Below are 25,984 nucleotides of genomic sequence, written 5' to 3' on the forward strand. Positions count from 1 at the left end.
CTGAAGACTACGGAGATCATGTGTGTAAAGCACCGTGGCCTTCTTGGAGAAAGGTGTTTAATCAGTACTGTATTAAGAATGGCTCCTTGTCCTAAAGATACAAACGTAGTGATCCAAAGGGGCACGTGCACCCGAATGTTAATAGCAGCAATGTCCACAATAGCCAAACTATGGAAAGAACCTAGATGTCCATCAACAGATGAATGGATCAAGAAGATGTGGTATATATACACAATGGAATACTATGCAGCCATCAAAAGAAATGAAATCTTGCCATTTGCGACAACATGGATGGAACTAGAGCGTATCATGCTTAGCGAAATAAGTCAAGCGGAGAAAGACAACTATCATATGATCTCCCTGACATGAGGGAGTGGTGATGCAACTTGGGGGCTTAAGTGGGTAGGAGAAGAATCCATGAAACAAGATGGGATAGGGAGGGAGACAAACCATAAGTGACTCTTAATCTCACGAAACAAACTGTGGGTTGCTGGGGGGAGGGGGGTTGGGAGAAGGGGAGGTAGGGTTATGGACATTGGGGAGGGTATGTGCTTTTGGGTAAATTGGAAGGGGAGATGAACCATGAGAGACTATGGACTCTGAAAAACAATCTGAGGGGTTTGAAGTGGCGGGGGGGGTGGGAGGTTGGGGTACCAGGTGGTGGGTATTATAGAGGGCACAGCTTGCATGGAGCACTGGGTGTGGTGAAAAAACAATGAATACTGTTTTTCTGAAAATAAATAAATTGGAAAAAAAAATTATAAAAAAAAAAAAAAGAATGGCTCCTTGTCAATAACAGTTCATTTGAGTTACGGTTTTACAGGAAACAAGGAAGACCAAAAAACCCACCACCACCACCAAAAAAACCTAGTTTGGAGGAATTGTTCTTGCAATGGTCTTCCATCGCCTTAAATCTCACGAGTCCAAAGAAGTTTGGGAGATTTGTTGAGTGGAGCGAGAAAGTGACTGGGAAGGAGCCCACGTTCTAGTGGAAAGTTTCAAGGTGTAACAAAGAGATTCTTTTCCTACCACAGGAAGTGGTTCAAAGATTTGATGCACACGGACTAGCAATGCACGTTTGTTCACTGATTTCTTCGTTTACCAGCCGCCCTGTTAGATGCTGCGAACACACGGATGCAGGAGTCTGGGTCAGATGGTGGGGGCGACAGACTCCTCAGTGGCACATGCACTCAGAGATGCCGGACGCACACCCAGGGAGGGCAAGCCAGAGACGGTGTGTGAGCCCAAGCGGTGTCGGAGTTCAATCCTGAAGGAATCCTAACGCTCCCAGGACCCGAGGGAAGGAGGTCTCAGGGCAGAGAACACACCCCAAGGCACAGAATAAGAGAAAACCAGCCTTGTTGCTACAAGAGAGGGGGGTGACGACCTTCTAACCGAGAGAAGGAGGAACAGAAGTCATAAAGGAGGTCACTCACCAAAGACGAAATACCGAAAGCACGACAAGGCTAAGAACGAGGGACGTGTTCGGGGAGTGGAGAAATTCAAGATGGAAACTCAAGCTTGAATGAAAACTCAGAACCAGACTGAGGGCCAGCAGCACACCCTCACCACGCCACCGAGCGCCAGGATGCCCCGACTGCTGCTTCTCCAGACTGTGTCTGATGGGGGAACGGGGCTGCCCCCGCCGCCTGCGGGGACGGGGGTGTGGGGGGGGGCCCGGAGCCTCTGCTCTGCACCTGGAGGTCCCAGCTGACAACTGCAGAGCAGAGGAAGGGTCCGGGAATTCGGCCGTCAGGCTTCCACTCCCCTCATGCCTCACCCATCCTAAGGCAGTGTCAGAGCCAGGTTCGAGGGTGGTTCCCTAGAGGAGGACAAGCTTCAGGAATGTTTGCAGGGAGTCTCCGAGGAGACACATGCTAATGAGGTTAAATCTGCGTCTCCCTAAGCATACAGGTGGGCAGTGTCCGAAAACGTCTCCAGGGGTCCGTACTGTCCCGATCTGCCCATGCTGTTGGAGGAGTCGAGGAAGGAACCGCACACATGCCCACGCCAGCCCTCGACATCCCCAGGGCGGCTTCCCGAGGCGCGGCGGAACAGGAGCCACGAGTCTACTACTTCTACTCGGGTCCCAGTCAGCTGTCCTCGGAGCGAAGCAAGACCACAGGACCCCCCGCCGGCAGAGTGCATGTCCTGGGGACACACCAAGATCAATCGTTTTGGAAACGGATCCTGTTCGTGGCAGTAAATTTGACTTAACATACTGCATCCAGTTTGCATCTCTGTGAAGAAAACCTTCTAAATCTATTTCCTTGAAGATTTCCTTGCCCATGAATTTTTCATTTCACTGTAGAACAACATTTTGCCTCAAGTTACACATGAAGGTAACTGGTGAACTTCTTGGTCTCTAGCCCTGTTTGTTTAAGAACAGATGCAATCTAACAAAAGGGGACATTTTAGAAGCGCCTTCCCTCCTGGCGCGGGCAGGGGCGCGGTGATGACTGCAGCCAGGCGTGTTCCTTAGAAATCGGCTGTTGAATTTCGGTGACATCTGGGTATCAAGTGCTGCGTTCCTCGTACAGAAGGTGGGACCTCCCAGAGGAGAGGACAGTCACTGCGGGTCGCTGGGGTCTGTGTCTTGGGGACCTGCTCAGGCTCCCAGGGAGTGGGGGCTTCTTGAAGGTCAAGGGCAGAGGCTCGCAGCAGATCTGAGCATGGGGTCAGGGACACGCAGGCTGCTCTCCCCTGGCGTGGGCCCTCTCGTGGGAAGCGATCGGTCGGCTTCGGGGCACGCCCGCCTTCTGGTACAAAGCCTCTTCCTCTCCCAGCTCCTAACAAGTGAGTGGCACTTGGGCGTCCATCCCCTTGTCCCCCTGTATACACGCAGGGCCCCAGACTAGGCTTTCCCACCGCTGGTCTTCAGAATGGGGGGGTCCCCTGACAGGGCCAGATGCTCCTCACTCCTGAGCGTGCTGCCCTCTGATCGTCAAGGAAGCGCCCGGCTGCGGCTCCTGGAAATGACCATGAGGACGTAACGTTGGCGCAAAGCCACCGCGCCAAGTCCGTGGGGGTCACCGCACATACAGGGAGCGGCGCAGGACCCCGGCGACCGCCGCCAGCCTCACGAGTCCCGTCATGTCACCGCGACAGAGATGCGCTGAGCCTGCCGGGTGCCAGCATTCCTGAGCCGCACTCCCGGGAGCTCGTGTGAAATCCGAGGTCTGGCGTGGTTTCTCCAAACCTGTCTGCCCTGGTGCCCTGACGAGCAAGGGGTGGGGGGGGCGTCCGAGCTTCGAGAGCCGGTGTGAACACTGAGTCTGGGGGGCCTGCGGGAGGGAGACACGGCTGGCTTCTCCCACCGAGGAGAACTCGTGTTGAAACTTGTTTAACCCCAGCCATCGCCGGCTGATGAGCGAACCACCTTTAACACGAGATTCAATAAAACATGCCATTTTTGAACCTGAAGTGGGTTTTACAGAGTCACTCTTTGGCATCTCATTACTAAACCGTCTTGACCCCTGAGGGAGCAGCCGTGATGGTACATATTATAAGCTCACTGCCCATAAAATATTTAAAGGGAGGGAAGCGGGGGGGAGGGAAAGACGTGACTTCACACAAGAGCCACGCACCACGTGAGAAAATGACAGCTCTCCAGCACTCCAGCGCCTCAAGACCAACGGGAACTTTCCCTTCCCTCCGTGACGGCGCAGACCCAGCTGCTGCAGACCACGGCCCGCCTCGCAGCACAGGACACCGTGAAACACCCAGAGCACCTGTACTTCTCGCATTTTTCTCCAAAAAGGTGGTTCAAGTGGGAAAAATAAGTTTCAAAAGGTCTGCCTTCCCCTGGTGGCATGTGCCGTGCCCACAGAGGAAAGCCCGCACTGTCAAGGGGTCCTCCCTTGCGGCGAGGCTCCCCGAAGCCACGTCGGCTGGCCGGGCTCTCCAGGTAGGCAAGAGTGGCATTTTTGGTCACGGTTCTACAAGGCTCGGCGTCAGGGAGGGGGAAGAGAGACAAAGGTGGCTTCCGGAATGTTGACTGAGCCTTACTAAGAACCTTAGTCCGGTCAACTTGCGAAGACATCTCTAACGGAATGGCATGTCTGCCGGAAACAGGACGAGCCAAATCGAGTGTGGCATCAGCCACAACGAGCTGGTAAGGGAAGTCACCCCTGGTAATGGAAGTAGAGAATTCAGGCAACTTTCTGATTTTTTTTAAAAGATTTTCTTTGTTTATTTTCAGAGAGAGAGCGTGCACACACACATAAATGGGAGGGAAGGGACAGACAGAGAGAGAGAAGCAGACTCCCCACTGAGCAGGGAGCCCGATGCGGGACTCGATCCCAGGACCCTGAGATCATGACCTGAGCTGAAGGCAGATGCTTAACCAACTGAGCCACCTGGGCAATCCCAATTTTTGTGAGATGTGTGTGTGTGTGTGAGAAAACAGAGGAAATCCTTCCTTTTCATTTGTCTTGTGCCAAACTTTGCTGTAGGCTCTTTATGTGTCTGAACTGTTCCAACAACCCCGAGACAGGTATATGCGGGGAGCCAAGGAGGGCTGGGGAGCAAGAGAGGGAGGGCCACGTAACCTGGTCCAGACAGAGAGCAAGTGCGTCGTGGAGCAGGGGTTGACTCGGGTCTGTCCCAGGCTGGAGCGTACGTCGCCGACACCCCTCCATCTGCCTCTGGCACATATCCACACAGTTGTGCTGTGAGTGAGTTCGGGGTTTCTAAGAAGCAGTAAAATTACCATAGTTCCCCTCTTCCACACGAAACACAAAGCTTTTCTAGTTGTAAGTTTCTTCCCTTTTAATTTATACACGCGCATGGGCAGTGTGCACAGGCCCATGCGTGGACGTACGCTAGAGTGTGCATTTCATACGCACGTAAGACACATCGTAAGTTAGCCTCAAAACAGGAATTGCTGGGTTTCCTCCACGAAAAAGGTGGGAAAGAAAATGCAAACGGCTGTAAGGATGGAAAGCAAAAGCGCACAGCCCTACAGCCCTGCTGGGAAAGTACTGCCCACCGAGGAGGCGTCGGATTGTATGCATGTCCTAGTGCAGATGCTCAGTGCAGCTTCTCCCACAGCCCCTTCGTCAGGCCCTTCTGAACAAGACACGCACCGTGGCATCAGACCCTGAGGTCTGTTTCACGGGCCAGGCTGCCTGAAATGTTCCCCCCTACCCTGGCAAGATGTGCACTGATGATGACCAACCTTAGCTTTCATCTAGCCTCAGAGAGGATCCCTGCCACGGACAGATCCTCCATTTTGTGGTTTCGGCCCAAATGGCTGGTGCAGTCAAGTACTCAATTGTGGGGACCACTTGGAGTTGGCTGAGCATCACGAACACCACAAAGCCCTAGCAGGCGGCTTTACTTTTTATGTTAACTGACTGGATTGCACAGTGCCCGTCTATGTGAACATGGCTTTGGGAAGTCTGGAGAAAATGGAGCTCGCAGCTGCCCTCTTGAGACGGAATTCCTTGGTGGAAGCAGAGCGCATGGAATCTGTCTCTGCTTTGGAGCCCACGACTGTCCCAGACCACTTTTGGGCACTGCCACGAACGGAGCCGACACGGTCAAGGTGTAGAAAACTTGCGATCGGTGTTTGCTAACCCAAATTTTTATAAAAGTGATCCAAGCCAGGGGAAAAATGTGGCTTTGAACATGATGACAGTAAAGAAACAAGAGTCACCTTTTCTCTTCCCACGGCAAATCACAACCTGGGGAGAACACTCGGAGTGGAAAGAACTATTTCTTCCTGATAGCCCCTGACTGATACCTGCAAAGTGTTTAAAGCCTTCAGGGCAGAAGGCGGAATGAAGTCATTACCATCCTTAGTATTTTACAGAGCATAAAGGTTTCCCGGAGGTGGGGAGAAAAGGTCCCTTCAAAGCCAGGATAACACATCGGGGAAGAATGGCTCTTCTGGCTCACGTGGGATGCATGAAGCTAGTTTCATTCAACTCCTGAACGCAGGAGAAAAACCCACAGAACCCAAATTCTAGATCTGGCAGATCGGGCAGCAGGGCAGCCAGCTTAACTGTAAGGACACTATTTGCATTCCTAGTACCACCATATGCGATACCAGAGGGGGAAAAACAAGCAGCATAACCATTCAGTCCTGGGGAAAAAAAAAATTTTTTTTAAATAAAGTAAGTAAAATAAAATGTGGCGGGAAAATTAGATTACTCTGGGTGGAATTCTAAAAGGAAATCTGGAGTCTACTGTTAGGGTGATTAAGTCATCGTTTCTGACAGATTCCTCTAATTGGCTGTCAAGTACCATGGCACAGCCCCATCTGTGAGCCAGTGTCCTCGTCACTGAGCCTGGTCACCTTCGGGTCGCACCCACACACCCAAGAGAAGCTCCAGCCCGGCATCTACTGTTCTCATGAGCTCTGATGAGGTTCTGTGTTTTCATACGAAATAGTAACACAAGCTCCCATTTTGCTCAAATTACAAGAAAAATGAATGGGCTCAAAGGAGGAGGGGCGGGGTGCGAGGGAAACGGAAGTGTTACAACCAAGTGGGAGTGTTCGGTGGCTCTCGGGAGCCTGGCTGTTCAAGGAGAATGTGACTCGGATCCTAGTTTGATTTGGCTGGAAACTATTATAGTATATTACTGAGAAAGGTTAATCTGTGTCTGTCTGTAACCTTCCATTCAAGTCTGGTACCTCATTAGTGGTTCCGGTAGAAGGGCACTGCTACTGTGTTTAGCAACATTGTAAACAGAAACGACCCCCCCTTTTTTATGACAATTCAGGCCACCCCTCTCGGTCACTGCATCTTTTGGATACAAGCGGCCATTCACCCAAGAAGTTGAGCTCCCAAATAAATGTGGTGAAAAGCAGAACATGACCAGTTAAAACTGTAAGACTGTACTGTGCTTTGTCTAGAATCTTGAGATCTGTATGTGTTAATGACCAAAAAACACTGGAGGGCACAAAACCGTTCTAGAAATGAAGACGGACGGGCAGACTCAGGGTAGGGAAAGGCTTGTAGGATCGCAGGGCTGCTGGGACTGCCCCAAGTGCAGCAGAAGACCACACGAGGGTTTCGCACGACAGCTGGGAGATCACAATCACTACTGATTAATGAGCCAAAATTAAGAGAAAGGTAATAATTTGCCCTTATTACTAAATGGGAAAGACACAGATATCCTTTCTAATCATGATTTCTTTTTGATTGTAGAATTGTCTTCCAAAACCAGTGATGGATGCTCCAAGAGCCGTTCTTCCAGATGTTACCCAGATGCTAAATTCGACATGCTGCCTAATCGAGCCACACAAAACACACGCTGAAATAATAAGGCCTGGCCTGGTCGTTAAGGAGGGGGTCAATGGCCCGGGTGGTCCGTTTATATTCCCGATACTATGACTCCACAGGCCACAAACTGAGCATAATCTCATACTTTAAGACAAATGAGTCCGGTTTAAAAATAAGTCGTCCTTTTGACATTGGCCTCCGCTGGTAACGGGCATCCTTGGGCTCAGCTCTCACACAGCCTTGGGATAAAGGGGAACCCAGCCAGCCAGGCTCACGGTGGCTTGTTCCCCAACACCAGCCGTTTTCACGTCGTTCACCACTACCTTGTCCTCTACCCCCCCCCCCCCGCCCTTGAATGGGGACGAGCAGAGCCCTGCGTGCTGGAACGTGGATCACGGGGCCTCCTTCTGCGTGGGGACGCCTCCTTGTTGACCTGGCCCTTCTGCGCCTGTTCACTCCCTGTGAACCCAGCCCGGAGGCCTGGCCACGCAGGGAGCTCGCTTCCTCCCTGGGGCTCGACCCAGTCCCTGGCAGTGCCTGGTACCGCTTCCCAGAATCCTCTCAGTCAGCCATTCAGCCACAGCCCTGCTGCATCCCCGCAGGAAATACCCTTGGGATGGAACAACCTGCTGGCCTGCCCCTGAGTTTCGGTCCCCCACAGGGGGCTGGCACACTGGCTTAGACAGCTGCTGGGTCCGTCTCCCCAGACCCGCACCTGACCACCGCTCTGGCTTGGCCCTACATTTGCGGAGTTTTCTCCCCCTAGGAATTCTCCGTGTAGATCTAATTTCCCCTCAATTCGTTCTTCTTCTTTACTCCTTGCTATTTTTTCGGCTGCTGCCACCTTGCTTCCTGCTCCCTCGGACCCTCAAATACCACCCTCTCCCCCACCATTTCCAGTCCTTGCTGTCCGAGGATCTCATACACCACTGCCTTTTAAATCTGCCTAAAACTCTGGTCTAGTACTTTCTGTCTCTTGCTCAAAAACTTTCCATGATCTGCCAAATTAAGTTCCAGCTCCTTGGCCTTCCAAACAACTCCACGCTTTGACCCCAAATTACCTTTTCAGACTTATTTCTCCTGATTGCTCAATATTTCTCTTCAACTCCAGCAGAACTGGGCAATTTCCTTGGATGGGAACTTCATCCATACGCTTATCCACAAAAAGGCGCAGAGACCCTCCCCAGGCATAAAGAGGCGCTATTTCCTTTGCCGGCAGGACTACTATATCGGGCACCTAGGAACTCCTATATGTTATTGGGTTGACTCGTGTGCCATTGCCCTTTCATAGATCCTAAACAGTTGAACAGGGACAACGTCATAGACCGCAACCTTGTCTATTGCATAGCAATGAACCTGCATGACGTTCTTCCCAGCACACTCGTGAGAAGTCCCCATGCTCCATTCAGGTAGACTCTTGCTTTTATAAGGTTTGAGAGCTTTTCCAGTAATTCATCTGCACTATTTATGAGCTGGATGAGCGCAATTAAATGTGAACTTGACACAAAGCAAAACTACTCCCCGTACCAACCGTGGAGCCCATGGGTGTTCTGGGGGCTGCGCCGGGTTCCCTTCGCCCACTCTCTGTGGCTTTGACACTGTTAAGATCAGCACCGCTTTATCCTGTAATCTCAGGTTCCCTTTCAACTTCAAGGCAAACTAAAGCCACCACAAGAATACCCTTCTATCAAGCAAATCTTTAAAACCTCCAGTTCAAAACTAACTGGGGAAACTTAAGCCCCCTGCATCTGCTCTTGAACCTTCTGACAGGTACCGGTATCTCATCAAATCCACAGAAAAGCCCCACTGAGTTTCGTGCTCTACTGATCCTTCCCTAGCTTAGTGTTAGAGTCGGGAGCTGTTTGAGTTGCTCTCATAGCCACGTTTATTAATTAGTGTCTAACATTTCCATCTCTGCGAGTTGCAACCTCTCATAAAAAACGCACTGGGGCGCATGTGTAGCTAAGTCATTGGGCATCTGCCTTTGCCTCGGGTCACGGGATCGAACCCGGAGTCGGGCTCCCGGCTCAACGGGAAGCCTGCTTCTGCCTCTCCCACTCCCCATGCTTGTGGTCACTCTTGCTCTCTCTCTCTCTCTCTCTGTGAAATAAATAAATAAAATCTTTAAAAAAATGCGTGGTTTGATTGGCTTAGGAGTGACAACTCCATTTACATTAGACAAACACCACACCTCACTCGGTAGCCTTTCTCCATTTGTTTCCTTAGCTCCCTCCGTGGCCTTTGCTAAGTAACGGAAGCAGATAACTTGTATCATTTTCCTCTCTTAATCACGTTTAGGCAAAAATGATTAAGTATCTTTTTAAAAAAAAAAAACAACAACAAATGAGGCTGGTTTTTAAAAAATGATTCCCTACTAAAAAGAGATGGCAAGTTTGAAAAAAAAAATGCCTTAAGGGCCATTTCATATTAGCCATGTTTAAAATGTAAATCCATTAAATGTCTGAGAAGACATCTGATACTGTTTTTAGCAACTCTATTCATTGCGCCTGCCACAGTAGTCCTAAACTTTGGCTGATATTTTGCCAAATGAAGATCTCTCCTCCGGCGTGGCTAATTCTTTATGAGTTCGAGTTTGATTCTCCGGTCTCATTTTGATTTCTACCTTCCATTCTCACATGTGAGGTTGTTTATCAACTCTGGAAATTACTTGTTGGCAGTGCTCGGGGAAATTATGATGGTTCCATTTCTATAAATACCCTTACCCTGCAGCTCTGTCTTCTGAAGACCAGATTCTGGTTTGGGCCTTTGAGCACAGAGTACTGTAACCAAAATTCACATGGCAGAGGAAAACTCAGAATGGGGGTACATTATGAATACGGGAGACATTTTTATATTAAGGAAGAAATGTGAGAAGTCTTTGTTGATAGCACCTGAACCGCAATGACTGATCTATTTTGATGGTTTCTTCTCTGAATAAGGTCTTGGGAAATCCGGGCTGCTTTAGTAGTTCGATAATGGAAAGAACATCACAGTTACAATCACAAGGTCTGGGGTTGAGTTGTGGCCCAACTGGGCCAAGTCCAGGTACCTACGGTCAAGCCTCTTGGCCTCCTTAAGTCTTCGGGAACTCTTATTTGAAGCAAGGATCAGAATGGAAACCTCAACGCTTGATTATGAGGACTGAATCAGATAATAAGATGCAGAGAAACCTGAGATTATCAACTCTTATTTTCTTAATTCATTTAGGAGTTACCACCAGAGTAAAAACTGTCCTGTGACCACACACGTTCATGCCTCACCAAAAATGACGGTCTTCGAGATTAAAAAAATTTGAATTAGAAAAAAAAAAAGAACAAAGTAGAGTAGGGGTCTGAACCTGACCAAAAGGATTGCAAGGGAGAGCTTAGGTATGGGGACCACTTTCCCACCTCCCTCGTGTACCCCACCAGTGTGTAAAGGACCCTTGAGATTTTTTTATATTGAGAGTCTCGATGAATGCAAGCTATTCCTGAGTTCATGCATTCAACACACATTTGTTGAGCAGCATTTCCGGTGTGAGGCTGGACTCTGAGAATGCTCTCTCTCCTTGAGGCGCCCGGAGCTCACTACAGGAGAGAGGAGTAGATGAACGAATTGGGGGAGTAACATTTAGCAGGGACAGGCTGAGTCTCGGCATCTGCTCCAGTGGACTACAAGCGAAGGAATATTCGATTTCACCCTCACAGATGTGAAACGCTTGTGTGGGAGCCTATGGCTGGAACGTAGCTCATGAACAAGAGCGTCATAGAAGCTGGAGAAAAAGTAAGGGACACAGAGTGGAGGTCGGATCTCGCCCTTAAGACCACCAGGTGTGTCCATTTTCTCTGCCGTAAGACACAACACAACCACATTCACACGCTCCTGCAGCACAGCGGGCATCACGGGCGACCCCAGCGTCCTTTCCCACCCCATCCTTTCCCTCTCACGGAAGCGCCTGGAAGACGAATCAGTGTAGTCATTACAGGGAGAACCTGGAGAATCTCTTAATCCCTTCTACGCTCTCATTAGCTGAGGTGACAGCTAGTCCCAACTGATAAAGAGGTCAGAATTCCAGAGATGTTGCTAAGGGGGAAAACGGGATTTCCTCGATGATCAGAAATGGGGTACGGAGATGGAGCCATAGGGGAAGAGGAGGGGTTGAGGAGGACTTCCAGCGTTCTGTCCTGGGGGGTGTCCCCATCCACTCAGACAGGTGCCATGGGACTGGGGCCTGGGTGCTGGCAGGAAGATGGCTTTAGTATTACAGTTGCCTATGGACCAACTGCGTGGAACGTTCCAGAACCAGCTGGAATCAAAGAAGACAGATTTCAAGATCAAGATTTGGGAGGCAGCAAGGCACCGGAACCAGAGGAAGCCTGAGGATGAGAGAAATCAGAACCGTGCAGAGTGAGCACGAATGGGTGAAAACAGAACCCCGGGGCCGAGCTCTCTGCTTGCGATCCTTGCGGGCAACAGCACGGTCCTTTTACTGGGGGAAAGTAGGTGATCGATCACTTGTCTTTGCTGCCTAACGGAGGCCCCTGGAAGGCGTGTGGCTTGTGATGTCCTGAGAGGTTCTCTCCTGCCGTGAACTTGCTCCAGCCCCCAACCCCCCAGCTTCTTCCCCGTTCCAAGCTTTAGGCCAGACCAACTTGCTTTCTGTAAATCGGTGCCGAGCCCAGCCAGCCCGGGGACTTATTCTTTCATCGCTTATTATTTTGTTAATGTCAAAGGAAACTTTATGTTTGCCCACTAAGGCCTTTGAAAGTTACCATGGGAAATGTTTAATATCGGCATTACCGGAGGACTTGAAGGGCGTATCACGTGGAGAGAAGAGAGTCTAGATAAAACGCTTGTGAACACACCCGAAGAACTCCAACTGCAACATCGGTCCGACCACGTGCTGCCAGAGATACTGAAGGTCACGGTCCATGGGACGCTATTCCGGGGCCCAGGCAACGTGCACCGACGCCTTCGAGAGACCTGCCTCGCAAGAGGTCCGGGACGTGCACGCGGAGGATTTTTCCACTTTCCTCTTCCCGTCCCTGAACGGGGGTGGGGACCTCCCAAGAGGCGATCGCACAGAACTGTGACATGGGTGCGCCCTTCCGGCCGGGTGCGACACACTTCCGCTTGGCCAGCGTCGTCAAAGCGCCCTGAGGAGGCATCTCCAAGGACGGCCACACAGAGCAACACGTCCTCCCGCTTGCTCCCTCCCTCGCCTTCACGGTTCGTCGGCGGGGCTGGGAGTCTAGAGCTCCAACGAGCGGATGTGCGGACGGTGGCCTCCGCCTCCTGCCGCCGCGAGGGGTACGGACCTGGGCTTCTTCCCAAGGCCACGGGCGAGGGGCTCCGCCCAGGGGAATCAGAGGCACCTCGAGCAGCGATGGGGCAGCACGGGTGGTCCATCTCCGAAAACGCACGGTTGGGGAGGAGAAGCCCCTCGGTGGCCCCAGTCTATTAACTCGGCTCCAATCACAGCGCAAAGCGCAGAAGTGGGGAGAGGAAAGCGAGGAAGAAACGCGGCGTCCGACGTATGTCCTCCTGCGTCCCTCGGCGCCGCCCTTGTCGGGGCGGGTGCGGCGGGGGCTGCGCGTGGACCGCAGGCTGCCCGCAGGCGGCACCCGGGATGTGGCCCGGCTTCGGAGGGGAGGTCACAAGAGAACGATGCCGACGACGCGTTGGTCCTCGGGGCGCACGAACTCCGCGCACGGCTCGTGCTCGGAGCCAGCTGGGCGGCCACCGGCGAGACGGACACTGTTTGCTTGCGTGAGTGCCCGGGAGGCCCGATGGCTTGACTCTCTCCCGCATATGCCTTTCGGGGTCCCCCTTTCCATGCCGGTCCCGCACACCCTCACAGGAGGCACGGCACCCCCAACGCGTCCTCTCCTCGGGGTGCGCTCCTCTCTGGGCCCGGCCCCTCTTGGCTTCCTTTCCGCCCTGGCTCCTCGGTTCACCTTCTGCTTCCCGCGGTGGTTTGAGTTTTTCTGTGGCAACACAGGACTCCATGTCAGAGACCGCGGCCCGGGATTCTGCTGTTCTTCCAGGGACCGTGGACAACCGACGTGGACAACCCATCCCAGCTCGGCCAGAAGGCGGGATGGAACGCCAGAGCCCACTCCGGGGAAATCCCACAGCCGCCCCGTAGGACAGGGGATGTGCTTTCCAGGCCTCCCGGGCTAACACACACGCGCACACACACACGCACACGCACACGCTCATGCACACACGCACACCTCTCAGGAGGCAGGATGTTCTACCCTCGCGCTCACGTGGTCGTTATATTTTCTCAGTCTGAGTGAGCCTCTCAAGCTGTGGCTGCCGAGAGATGGGGTGGTAAGGGCTTTGCCCCCCTGGTAAGGACCTGCAGGTCCAAGAAGGTGAGGCGGGTGATGGTTTGTGCAAGGTGGAACCGCGCTGCCGAGTTACAGCTTAGCTCCGTGTGGCAGCGACCTGCTCCTCTTGCTTTAGCATGAGCTGATGCCGGCGGAAGCCTGTGCTGGAAACAGCCCCAAGTGCACTCCTGGTCTCAGAGGCCAGGACACATGAGCTCTGTGTCAGTCTCACTCATGCGAGATTTTCCAGCCGGTCTTTGAGAGATGACGGCATGGGGAAGACACAAAGAGGCTGCTCGGCAACAAAGGACCTGCTCCTATGCCAGCGACCTCTTTATCCCCTTCCCGACCTGTCCCCACATGGTAGGTCACCCAGATCACTTTCTGGAACATCCACAAGGAAGTGAGGGAAGGTGGTGCGGTCTCCGGCCAAGGAGGAGCTCGGCCCTCTCCGGCAGGGAGAGGCGGGAACACACCCACTCTGTCGCAGGAGGTAGGTGTGCCCGAGCAGTCAGAGCTTAGACTGACCGGGGACCGAGTCCCGGAACAGTCCTGGTGAGGCCTGGCACTGGTGCGGAGGCACCAAACCTCGCGATGAGTATTTAGCACCTGGGATCCAGGGCAAACATGGGTCCAGGGAGAGGCCCCAGAGTCAGCCTCTCTAGCACATTCTTGAGGATCCCAGCACTGCTGGCCCGTGGACCACACTCGGAGTAGCAAGGCTACCTGCACTGGTGGGAGGCTAACCAGCCGGCGGGCGTGCTCCCGTGCACCCAAATGAGCAGAAGGAGGGAAAAGGTGCATCACTGTCACCTTGCCCTTGGTGCAAAGGGTGGTCATCCTCCAACTGTGGTTTCCAAAGTTGGCTAAACACTGGGATCACCTGGAGAGCTTTAAAAATACGGACGCCAGGCTCCCTGCCCCTGGGAGATCCTTGCTCAATCTGCCTGGGGCATGGCCTGGGCATATGCAATTTCAAAAGCTCTCATGTGAGTCTGTGGGGCAGCCTGAGTTATTAATTGCTGCCCTTGCTGTAGATGCAAATGGACTTAAAACTTGGGGTCACTTTTGCTTTTCCTCATCCCAGGTCACCTGTGATTTTAGGCAAATGGCCAGGAAGAACCTTATTCTTATCTAAGAACAGAGGAGAAAAGGAACCACCATACGTTCACCTGCCTCACATCACACAGTGGTAATGCCATGGACAGAGGGGGCGTTTGGCCCTGAATTCCTGGTTCTTTAAGTGACATGTCTGGTACAATCTCGTACAGAGATTGTGGCGGAGCGAGGTGCGGACAAGACCAACAGGCTTGTGGTCGGGGGACTCACAGTGCTGTTCCCACTCTATCTTGCCACCTAACTGTCCTGGGCTTCTGCTTCCTCATCTGCCATGTAAGGGGGGGGACAGTACTATCTCCAAAAAACATTTTTAGCTTCCACAGTCCATGACCTGGGACGAGCCAGGGTCTGCTTTCCCCCACACGCCCTGTCTTCCACATTCAAGCAAACAGAAAGCAAGTCCGAGAGCAGCCCCAGGGTTTCCTAGGTTTGGGACTCCTCCTTTCCCTCCTGACGATCATTTAGTTTTGGTTAACGACCCTCCAGGGGTTTTCCATCATCTGGGCAATGCGGACTCTGGCATGATCTGGGTGACTTAGGGGTTAGGATCCTCTAATCGACGCCCCGATGGCACTTGTGAGCTTTGGTAGGATTTGTGATTACAGTTAATGCCTCCACGAGCTGCAGAAGAAGGCTCAGATAAGACTCGTCCAAACCTAGGATAAGGTGCCTCTTCCTATTTAAGCAGCTGGTTGGTAAATATGAGTGAATCAACGGTTGTGAGGGACGCGTTAGGATGACGGGTGAAGTTAAATGGAATTAGAGGACAGCTGTCTTTCACGCCATCCTTGTGTCTAGGTGGAGGAGGTCAGTTACTAGCCAGAAGAGACATTCAACAATTCGTTTCCCCTAATAGTCAAAATTACTTTAATGCTCTTAAATTTGGAATGACAGACATTCCGCTGAAAGGGCAACCAGGGAGGACAGGAAGGAAAAACAAATTATTACTGTTTTATTATTTACTGAGTATTTTATTCTTTTCATGAGCTCAGGTGTATAATTAAAGCCCTGGGCATAGTGCCCAAGGCATAGTAAGTGCTCAGTAAATGTTAACTATTACCGTTATTTTTTATCAAGTGAACATTTATTGCTATTTGGTTAAAATTATCTAAATCCTGAAAGTTACTGAAAAATATCAGTCACGTAGACAGAACATTTAGAAAGCCAAAATTTGCTAGAAACATACTTCTGGAGTTCCAGAACTACTGTTCTGCATCTATGCCCAGCTTACAGCGTATGTGCAATGACAGTAACTATTTCCTGACCTATGTGACTCAAGGACACTGGTTCCACTGTGCACTGGGACTCATGTACCACTCAGCACAAAACACCTGGGACAGTTTCCTGATACTGTATTTACATACGCGCTTTTCTGAAGAAACGAACCACAGCATAAGCGTGGGTAAGTGCACAAAGGGCAGAATTTGACCCGCAGTCACCCAGTTTAACCTTCAGGGTGCAGGTGAGCATCTAGGGAACCTAGTTCTTCACTTTAATTTGGTCCTTCTGGTCCCTGATAAAGGAAAGGGGCACAGGACTCAGGGGCCTCGAGATCGCAGAATTCCTGGTCTAACCCCATGTGCCATCACAGGGCATCCTGTCTCCCGCTCCCACCACCAGGCCAGCAGCGGGGAGGTCACATGACCGAGTGTCCATGACACCCCCGTATCTCCATTCAGGTCAACCAAGCAATCACGGCATGATGCCCAGATGAAACCGACCACGTCACTGTCCCCCTGTCGCAGCTGGCACTCAGCAAAGGGGGAGAACAGAGCAGGTGGCTGGATGGGGACAGAGAGAGGAGGACATCCAGGCTCCCTGGACTTGAGGGAAAGCGCCCTGCTGACCCAGTCTCCCTGCCCTGACTCTCTGGTGGCTTTGAGTGCGGCTGCCATCCTGGGGCTGTGTGCGACCCCCCCCCCCCCCGCCCCGGTCCCCACAGTGCCTGCTGCTTCTTTTCTAGCGCCCTCTTCTGGGGTGCGGCATCTGGTCCCCGGTTTTCAGAAGCAGATGGTTCGCACGCTCTAGGGTCCCCGCAGACTCATCAGGGGGCTACGGGGTCGGGGTCGGGTGGGAGGATGGAGGGCGGCTGGAACACCTACTTCTTGGCCGGCCCGGCCTGCCTGCGGGGCCTGCTGCGTCACGCTCTGGGTGCGGAGCCGCGGGGTTTGTGCCCGATCTCCTGAGATGAGCCCAGCCCCCAGCCTGCCCTTCCCCTGCGGATGGACGCAGAGCCAAGAGATGGAGGGGAGGCCAGCTGGACAGAGCCGGGCATTAGAATGCAGATTGGGGCCTGGGACCGAGCGCCTGTGGATGCGGATAAAGAAAAGGACCCTAATAACATGAATGTTGATGAGGTGGTGCTGGTAAAGCCATACCCCTCTGAAGAAAGGTGTTGCATTCACGATCACTTGTGCAAAGCAGTTCCTCTCACAGGAAGGGCTGGCTCTGCCCGGGGGCTCCCTCTTCAAGGGCCTGGTGTAAGGAACCTCAGACCCGAGTCGCTGTACCCACGGGTGGGGTCGCCTGTGTAAGAGCACGTGGCTTTGCTCTCGGGCCAGGCGGCACGGCCCAGGGACGGTGCCCGGGTGGCATCAGGACCGGCCCCCGGGGGAGGGCACCAGCTGCCTTCCGGGGCAGCCTGCTTAGCAAAGCACCGGGACCCGGATGCCCTGCCCCTCGGGGGAGCTCACTGTGGACACGGCCAGCTCATGTGGTTGCGGAGCTGAGGATACAGATTCGGTTCAGGACAGCTGCCCGGGGCGCAGATGCGGGCGCTCCGAGTATCACTGGAGCCATGGGGGTGCCAAGGGAGCGTACTGCCGCCGGAGGCCTCTGGAACAGCGGAACCCGGCCCAGGACCTGCAAGTCTCCGTGCCCCGACCTCTAAGGGGCCTCTAAGGTCAGGGACTCACGGTCACCAGCTGTCTAACCCCAGACAAGTCATGCTCGAGTTTCCCTTCCTCACCAGCCCACGGGGGCCAGAGGCTACCTGCCCTGTGTTGTGGAGATGCTGGGCCCATTGTGAGCAACAGAATCATGGAGCCTCCGCACGGAGCCCAATACTTGGCCAGCCAACACACGGTCAGTTTTGCAGGGGTCCCCGCTGCTGTGCTGGGCCGGCCTCCTGAGTCCCGCTCCCCACCCCCAGGATGCGGTGAACCATGCTGGGCCCACTCGCAGGAGCCCGCGCTACTGGGGAATTTCAGCTACGGGGGCATCCGATTCCGGTGCTGTCACTGCTCTGCTAGGGGAGGTCAGGGAAGTTAATTTAATCTCCCAGTGCCTCAGTGTCCTCAGTACAACAAGGTGAACGCTATCAATACATCACCTGAAATATTTTTAGAAGGGATGACTACACCGTAAAGCCATCTACAAACACAGGTGACTCACTTACCCGCGTTAACTGGGGACAGGAATCAAACAGATCACAGAAATCCACCAATAATCCTACAGCCTCATCAGGTTACGCACCCTTACTTGCCAACCCAAGGCTGTAAGCAAGAAATCAGACAGACTTGTCACCCTTCATCACCTCCCCCTCCTTGCCTGTGGTGGGAAAATTATGAGTGGTAAGCTCTCTGTTGGTTGAAAACCAGAGGGGCCTGGGAAGCAGATGTCCAGAGGATCTGAATGGTCCAGATGCAACTCTAGGAGGCACAGGTGGCCCCTGAACAGTGGGAGGGCTAGGGGCGCCATCTCCCAGTGTGGTCAAAAATCTATGTATAACTTTGGGCTCTCGAAAAACTTAACAACTGATAAGCCTGCTGTTGACCAGAAGCCTTACTGGTCACATGAACAGCCCATTAATTATGTATATCTATTACGCATTGTATTCTTTTAGTCAGGGTAAGCTGGTGAAAAAAAAAAAAAGTGCCACTAAGAAAATCCAAAGAGAAAATCCAGTTTACAGTACTGCATTTATATAAAAATTTCCCACCTGTAAGAGGACCCACGCTACTCTAACCAGTGTGGTTCAAGGGTCAGCTGTCCTCTGAAGTCACTAACCCAGCCCTGAAGCAAACCAACTCATGTCCATCCACCTGGCTCCCTGCTCAGATGAACAGGCAGATAGACAGACAGAGGTACAGCCAGACATTCCTCCTTAAGCAGGATACTACTGTAGACAAGGCACGGGAGGGAGGAAGTGCTGCATGACTAGAAAGGGCTCTAAGAAGCAACGAGGGCAACCTCCCAGGGGAAGGGAGGAAGCACTTTTCAGAGCTCCTCGGAGCTGGTGGGAGAGGGGACTGCAGCACACGTGCGTGTTCTGAGTGCTGGTGGGAACTAATGACAGTCAGGAATGATACAGAGTATGAAAGAGAACATTTGTCACCGTATCCCTTCTCTGCAATCTCCTGCAGGCAACTGTTTGTCGTGCGTGCTTTCATCTTGGTGGCTCGTGGGCAGGGACAGCAGTAATGATATGGTCCTGAGATACTGCGTTATTATCAAAACAACTTTAATAGCTTATGTCATAATGCTAATGAGACTTCCTGAGCACCTGCGCACGGTGACAGTCTGTGGCTCAAATGAGCAAAGGGTACACGAAGTGTCTTCCCCTCCCTGCCCCCCAGGGGCCGGCATGCTGGCCCTGCACCCAGCCGCACTGGATCTGGCCCACTGGGGGTTCTAAGAGGGGTTCTAAGACTCCCTTTGAACCTGGCCCCCCTTCCCCCAGCTCCACTATGCTCCAAGTTTCAGGGGGTGGGGAGGGAAGCTTGGGGCCCCTGGGAGAGCCGTCTCCACACGTCACATACTGTTTCATGGCCTGGAGCTCGAGGCTGAGAACCGGCCAGCCTCCTGGCACTGGACCCAGTCTCCCGAGCTGTGCCCGCCCCACACGTGACAGGTTCATGGTCCATCCAGCACGACAGTAACATTTTCAGGGGATGAGTTCCCATGAGGACTGCAGAATACTCTAAGGGCATAACTTGAACTATTTTTCAATTTTATTAAAAAAAAATTTTTTTTTTTCCCCTGAGGTTGTAAGTTTGAGCCCCGCGTTGGGTATAGAACTTAAAAATAAAATCTTTTAAAAAATTTGAAAAAAACCTTTCGCCTTTCATTTGTCTTAACTCCTTCCTCTGCAAGTCCATCCACACCTTTAACCAAATGCAGGGATTTTCCCCACAATCTTCTCCCGAAATCGTCTCAGTCTCTAATGGAACAGGGATCTGATGAGCGAGCTTAATATCCCCAAGTTTGTCTCGGGAGAGCGAAGAGAAACGAGTACGTTGGGTATCTGACTCTTACTACTTCTTCTGCCACCGCATCATCCTACCGTGCCCTCACACATTACCCGTGGGATCGCAGTCCTGCTCCACGACACGGGGCAATTCTGCACCCCTGGCCGGACCCCTGAGCTCGGTCGTTTGCACGGATGCTCTCCGAAGCCCTCCCAACGGTCTCGGTAACTAGGTATGGAGTTGAGACTCCGTTGTTTGCAAAACCAGACAAGCAAGGCCTTCCCCGAAGTTCCACCATCAAAAGGTGGTGCAGCTGCCGCCTGTTCGAGCCCCGTGCCCGCTGTGCTGCTCTGCTCAGCCATCTCTGACTTTTCACCACCAACGACCTGTCATTCATTTTCTCCCACAGACTTCCTTGTGTTGAGTGGGTCCTATTTTAAAAGTAACCGGTTTTTCATTTTAGCTAATCAAAGCCACGTATCACCACGTGCCAGTCAAAGCTATTGAACCGAATGCCCACCAGCCTAAAGCAGACCCTCCGCTTCCGGGGCAGGAGAGGATTTTACGGTGGGTGGAAGAGATGCGTTCCAACAGCTTGCGGGTAAGTCATTAAAACGTGCTTTCCCAGACCCCTTGGGATGGGCCTGTAGCCTGGGAGCCAGCTGGGCCCCGAGACTGTTCCATCGTCTCATGATCGGTTCCAGGCCGAAACCAAGAGCCGGCCAGCACTGTGCCCGCGTCGGCCCGAGTCCCATCTGGGGCTGTTTCTTTCTGCACGTTGAGCCCCTCTCCTCACGGGCGTGGCGCAGGTGGGCAGGTGCGGCGCTGCTCCCTACCTGCACCGTGACACCCTCCACCACGGTCCCTCACTAGGTCATCTTAAAAAAAAAAAAAATAGTCCTCGCTTTCTGTTTCGCTTTCATTTCTGCAGAACTTAGTGTTACACTAAAAACAACGCAGGCCGCGGGGAAAACAGCCGCTTTGGGCAAGCGCTACGAGGTCAACTACTTCGGCCCAGGCCCCATCCCGCAGACGCAGACCCCCAGAACGTACCCCGAGCCCGGGTCCCGGCTCACACACTGCGTGGCCCACGCGCTGGTGCGCTGGCTTGCTACCCAGAGGAGCTCACACCCACAGAGCCTGTCAAGGAGAAACAAGGCCCTGGAAGCACATTTCTCCAGGGGCTCAGAAAGCTTTACATCCATTATCTCATTCGACGCCTCCTCTTCTGTTAAGAAGGTGGAAGGCGGGGATTATCGCCCGTAAATGGCAGCTTTCAAGCACTGTCACGTGGGGATGGAGCGTCTGCCTGGATCCTGACTCAAAGCAGAAACCAACCAATGAGACCAACAAATGGAAGAAGGACACGGCTCCCCGCACCTCCTGCAAGAAAGGGGACTACGAGGTAATGGCGACCGTGCTGGCGGGCCGAACAAAAAGGGGGATTTTAAGGTCTCTCTTCCCGGTTTCATTTATTCGGCCGCACCAATACCCGCGTGTGGACGTGTGACACGTACCCGCTTAGGTCCACGGAGCCGGGCGCGGCGCTCCGGGTACAGGATGTAAATTACACCATTGCACGTGCACATGCGCATCAGCAAATTCACGTTCATCGTCTGTTCTGGGGCACTCGGAACACGTGTGGGCAAAACTGCCATTTTGGGGGAACAAGACTTGACGTCTCTGGAAATGCTGTAGGAAACGGACTCATTTGGGCACGAAACGTCCCAGAGCTATTTGCTCAACATGAAGCACATACAGGCGCGCGGGGCTTGCTTCGTTTTGGGGTGATTCCGCTCCAGGCGGCGTGGCCGCTGCTGTATTCTCTGGTCCTCAGAGCAGCTCTGGGCCAACAATACAAACTCGGAGGCGACGCGTTGAGGCAGTGCATGGATGTTCTTTGGGTTCTACACGAAACAGGATTTTGAGGCCGGAAATCTGCTTGGGCAGATTATTTTGGCTGTTTCTTCCTGTTTTTAAATAAATGGCATTTGAGAAGAAACTTTATCGAGCCCGGCCTCTTTTTAGGCCTGGATTAAATAAGGTGGTTTTGGGGCGGGGCATGAGAGGAAGGGGCAGGGCACAGCCAAGATAGGATGAGATGGGGTTTGAGGGATTTTATGACAGAAATAATAACGATGATGGTAACGATAAAATAATCATCGTGGCTCTGAGAACAAGGGCACTAGACACATATTAATAATTAGAAGGGGGGGGCTCACGGAAAAGGAGTACCTCAAAATGCATTACAATGGGCAAACTGAATTCGGTCCCAGGGAGAGCCAAGCTGTTCTGGTGGAAGCATACGAAACCCCAGCATTCCGCTCTTAAAGGACCCAGGGGTACAATTCTACGGAGAGTTGCGAGGAGGGCCCCCGGGGAGGAAGGAGCGTGCCTACCCGCGTCAGGAAATGATGTCTTCCAGGGCAAGCCAGGAAGGGGCCGCCTCACTTCATGTGGGTGAACACGCTGGTCCCAGGAGGCAGTTTTATTTACTGCTTCCTCCTACTGGATGAGGCTCATTTGTTTTTATATCTCCAGTCTACGTGCAGTCCTCGCTCCCGTCCCCTGTGCTCTTCAAAAACACCTTTCAGCCAGCCAGCACGAAAATGGAGCGCTCTAAACAAATGTTCTCTCGGGGAAGAGCCCCTTCACAGAAACCGCATTTAATAAAACTGGTCGTGATTCTAAAGAGAAGAGAAGGGGTAAGGCACGGGCCGAGAAAATGTCTGGAAGGAATTTGCAATTAATATTTTACAAGACATTTAGATTCTGATGCCTCCTTGCTGTAAAAATTTAAGAGCTTTCCCCAAACTGTATTCCTCTCTGTTATTACATCCTTAATTAAATTAATTTATACAGTGAATGCTCTAACGATGCTGCTGTAGATTTTCCATCAGAAAAGCCTTATTGCTAGAGACAGCCTGCGCGGAGACCTTGAAAACACAATGACAGAAGGAGCAGTGCCGACCCTGGTACGGGGGCTCTGTGGCCCTGGTCGACTGATTACGGACAGGATCGTGGTGGTCTTCCCCTGCCTCAGTTAAGGTCTTTATTTTATTTTTAAATTAAGCTAAATCAGGTCAGTGAGAATGGAAATGAATCCTGCAAGCTGCCTTCACACAGATTTGTCTCTGGGAAATACAATGGAGCGCGATGACATTTCTCCTACTCCCCCTACCAGGTAGGCTGTGCCTTCCTGAACAGAAGCCACCTCTGAGCCTGATTTGCTACACTGTCAAGGCAGAGGCAACCGAAATCTGTCCAGGAACACAAACGGCTGGGCTTCGGAAAAGGTCCGGCTAACAGTTTTGCAGCCAAGCCAACGGCTGCTCACGTGACCCTGCCTGACCTCCCGGACATCTCCTTTGAGGTGACGGGAGTCTCACTCCACAGCTCCAGGACAGGCCTGCGCGCACGCGTGACCTTCTCTAGCCTAGTGCCTGGTGCCCAGCAGGCGCTCGAGAATCGTTAGTGTTTTGTTCACCTACCGAGATGTCATTGTGCCCGAGATGGGATCTGCTGCCAGGCCTCGAGCCTCCTTTTCCAGAGGAGAGCATGGTCAGCCCAGGGAAGGACCCCAGATGCTCCTTCTTTGCTGCTCTCTGGGTTGAGCTGTTGCATCGGCTCCCCTTAGCGCCAACAGTGTATTTCTAGGATTAATGGTGAGCGTTTCACAGGACGAAAGACCCCGTGTCTTCCTCAGTTATACGGGGTGAACAACGTGTCCTTAATGACTCTGCCCTGATCTTTTGCCTTACCCCCTGTCCACGACGGAAAGGGTCTCTAAGACCCACATGAGGCACAAAGGAGGGGTGCCTCCAAAGAAAAATTCATTCGACAGAGTAAGATGGTACCATCCGCATTTTCCCCTCTGCCATACTAACTGAGTTCTTTGCTTTTTCTCAAGACTGAAAGATAGGTCCCTAACCGTCAATCAAGTTTGGGTGCACGATGAAAGTTCCCTATGATATAAAACATCAGCTGCAAAAGAAAATTAAACAAGGGAGGGGGGAAAACCCAGCACTATTTGATCTTGTTTTAAATTGAAAGTTTTGGACACTTTAGGGGGAGAAAAAAAAAAGCAGCAAGTGCCTTTTTAATGGATTTTATCCGCAGGGAAAAATGATTACAACCAGAAAAGCTTTAAAGTGTCAGCTGCTGATGCATTTTTCTTTATCCCTTTTATTTTTATTCAGAAAGAAATTGAAGGCATATGGCAAAGTGCATCATTAATTTCTTATTAATTTCATAATACGAAGGCAACCAGTTAAAATACTAGTGCTGCAACTTTAAATTACCGAACTCACTTGGTAGTTAATGAGAGATTTAGCACAGCAGGGGTTCTGTTAAATTAAGTTGTGCCTTCACATCACAGTGGGAAAACAGGTGTATATTGGTTTAGAATTATGGAAATGTTGACTAATTCCAAGGCTTGTAATCAAACAGCAAGCCACCCTGTAATATTTTTTCCCCCCAAATATGCATTAATCTTTTATGTCTGGTCCCATTGCTTTCTGTCCACCAAAAGCTCACAGCTGATAGGAAACCAACTTTCATGTTTTGCCTCTAGCTGTTCGGGGTGCTGTTTTTTTGAGACAGAACTATCCCTAAATGCAACATTGGGAGCCCTGGGCCCATTTACCTCATTTGAAGTGGTGGATGTACCCGTGGCGTGTGCCGTGAAGGACAGGAGCCTACAAATCAGACCAGACTCCTCACAGTTTCCCTCTAACCCGCCGTAGGTCATGGGGCATAGGAAGCCGAACCGGAGAAAAAGAAAACCAAAAAACAACCCCCAAGCCATCTTTTCCAACTCCAGAACTCTTGCACTTACTAACAGGTCTCCAAAATCATCGCTCCAGATTTCTGCATGCAGAATTTTTAAGAAGAGAAAAACAGACCATATATATATAAATATATAAATATATATATATATTTTTTTAATACTGAAGATGTTCCTTGTTTGCTAGGAAAGGGTCAGGGTAAGATGTCCTAAACAGAAGCAGACCTGCTACCCTCCTTGTAGGTTTTTCAACACAGCCCACTCATCATATGAACTCGGGGCTTCTTGAGAGTGTCTTCGCCAATAAGGATGGCGTCCTGAGGAGTTGTGCAAGTTTTAGTGAAGTGGATGAATTCAAATACCCCCAGCTATGCATTAACTTAAATTAGAATGTGATATATACCCTAAATGCTAAATAAATTCATCACCTCGGGAATTGTTTCGAACATACCTAGAGGGGATTTTGTGTGCTGATTACTATAAAGTATTTCTTTTTAAAAGAAGGGATACAAAGTGGTCTTTCGGTGTCCTTAGGAGACTGAGAAATAAAACAAACAAACAAACAAAAAAATCCCCCAAAACCAAAAAACTTTTTTATTATTGACTGAGCCTATAAGTATTTACCTTGGTTTCTTCCTTTGGTAATGTGACCTAACCCTACGACCTTCTAGAGTTTACACTGAAAAAAATTCCATTTATAAGGAAAACAAAGCTGAAATAATACTTAAAAAAAAAAAAGTCACTGAGCAAAAGCACTTAGATATCCTAAAAGCTGACTTTTACTAAAACCACCTTGAAAGTTTTAGGGAGAAATAGCACAGGGAGGGCGAAGTCTACTCTGCCATCTTGCTTTCCTGACTCTTCTGCTCTTTGATTTCCTCTAAGGAAAAGGGAAAAGCCACAGGGTGGGGTTGAAGACCACGGTTCGTAATTTATTATTTTGGGGTGGCTAAGAAGCTAATGTTTTGAAAATGTTTTCTTGAGTAGCTTGCCCCTACAAAATGCTATGAAATTTTCAATGGACCTAAGGTGATTTAAACAGATGTTCTCTTCTCTGGGGTGAAGGGTCATCAAATGCCTGTGTGCGTATGTTAGCCTGTGTCCGTGTGTCTACAGAGACGGCAAAATGGTAGCCAGAATCACGCCCTGAAAACACGAGGGACACTACGTTATCTTTCTTATCCTCTGATCAAACCAGGTTGCAATGAAATTATTATCGCGTGGCTCACCACAAGTTCTTCATTAGAACCAATACACACCGTTAGGATAGTAAATGAATTCATCACCGATATTCGGGTCATTGGGGAAAATATACAAACAGCACAGGACACATTACACCAGCAT

The 25,984-nt window shown here is 51.4% G+C and overlaps 1 protein-coding gene across 11 annotated transcripts in view; it reads right to left on the minus strand.

The window, feature by feature from the left end:
- Positions 1–25,984, minus strand: part of CELF2 (CUGBP Elav-like family member 2) — an 810,060-nt gene that overhangs the window by 76,559 nt on the left and 707,517 nt on the right. The gene's annotated exons all lie outside the window — the stretch shown is intronic.

The sequence above is a fragment of the Neovison vison genome, chromosome 12 (assembly GCF_020171115.1).
Source record: "Neovison vison isolate M4711 chromosome 12, ASM_NN_V1, whole genome shotgun sequence".
Classification (NCBI taxonomy): Eukaryota; Metazoa; Chordata; class Mammalia; order Carnivora; family Mustelidae; genus Neogale; species Neogale vison.